This window comes from Podarcis pityusensis (genome assembly GCF_964106645.2).
Source record: "Podarcis pityusensis genome assembly, chromosome: Z".
In the NCBI taxonomy this organism is placed as follows: domain Eukaryota; kingdom Metazoa; phylum Chordata; class Lepidosauria; order Squamata; family Lacertidae; genus Podarcis; species Podarcis pityusensis.
This window is the reverse complement of record NC_138044.1, coordinates 8,786,027-8,787,670: the sequence shown is the minus strand read 5'-3', so window position 1 is coordinate 8,787,670 and position 1,644 is coordinate 8,786,027.

Genomic DNA, 1,644 nt, shown 5'->3' with positions numbered 1-1,644 from the left:
TACTTATTATAGCCATGTTTATAATAGCAGTTCAAGAATAGACTCTTTGTGGATATTCAAAATGTTGGAACCTAGAGTTTTAAAAAATGAGATTAATCCCAGGACATTTTCAGCTCATAATTCCTTGACAATGGAAACACAAAAAGAAAGCCAAATTTCATTTAGATGGAGATTGAATGAAGATTTATTAGATGATCAAAAATTTATGGAAAAATCCAAAATGGCCTTGAGTGATTATTTTCAAATAAACACTCAAGGACAGACAAAATTGCAGATGGTCTGGGACACAAGCAAGGCAGTAATGAGAGGATTGTTTATACAACAAAATTCATTTAAATAGAAATTGAAAGAAAAAAGGGGAAAGGAGATTTTTGAGGAAATTGCAGACAAGGAGAAACAATTGTCAAAGAAAGCAAATAAAGAGCCAGTCAAACAGGCAATTAGAACATTACAAACTCAATATTCTATGATAGTTAATGAGGAAATTAGCTGGAAAATAAAAAGAATGAAACAAAAATATTTTGAGCATGCCAATAAATCAGGAAAATTGCTAGTGTGGCAGCAGAAGAAAAGTGAACAGAGGAACTCCATAAAATTAATATAAATGGAAAGATCACAGATAAGACAGAGGAAATAAGAGCAGCATTTGTAAAACATTTCTCAGATCTGTATAGGAAAGGAAAGGAGAATTTTTTTAAAATAGAAGAATATATTAAAAGTAGTAATTTACCAAAAATAAAAGAGGAACAAATGGCAATCTTAAATACTCAAATAACAGTTCAAGAACTGCTAGAGGCAATAAAGTGGACTAAAAATGGCAAGTCTCCTGGCCCAGATAGACTAATGGCAAAGTATTATAAAAAATAAAGTGAACAATTGGTAAACCCACTGTTATGAATAAGATCTTAAATACAGGTGAAATTCCAGAAACATGGAAAGAGGTGTATATTACAGTAATTCCAAAACAAGATTCAGACTTGCTGCAAATTAGAAATTATAGGCCTATCTCATTGTTAAACAATGATTATAAACTATTTGCAAGCATTTTAGCTAATAGAATGAAAAAAATATTAAATGAGTATATACATCAGGATCAGGCAGGATTCCTTCCAGGTAGGCAAATGAAGGAGAATATAAGAAATAATTTGAATATAATAGAATACCTGGAGGTCAAAAATGAAAAGAAAGCAGTAATGTTGTTTATAGATGCCAAAAAAGTCTTTGACAACATCTCTTGGAATTTCATGATAAAGTTACTTGAGGAAATTAAATGTGGATCTAAATTTTTAAAAGGAATACAAGCAATTTATTCAGAACAGAAAGCGAAATTAATTGTAAATCAGGTGATAACGGATGAATGTAAGATACAAAAAGGAACCAGACAAGGTTGCCCATTATCACCGCTGTCGTGCATTCTGGTTCTGGAAGTACTTGCCAGGAATATAAGAGCAGATAAAGAGATCACTGGGATAAAAACTGGGGAAAGTGAGTTTAAACTGAAAGCATATGCTGATGATTTGGTGAGCACAGTGGAAGATCCAAAAAAATTCTCTTCCTTCCCTAGAGTTATAGAAAAGATTCAGAAATTTGGGGAAGTGGCAGGATTTAAATTAAATAGGAATAAAACTAAATCATTAGTTAAAA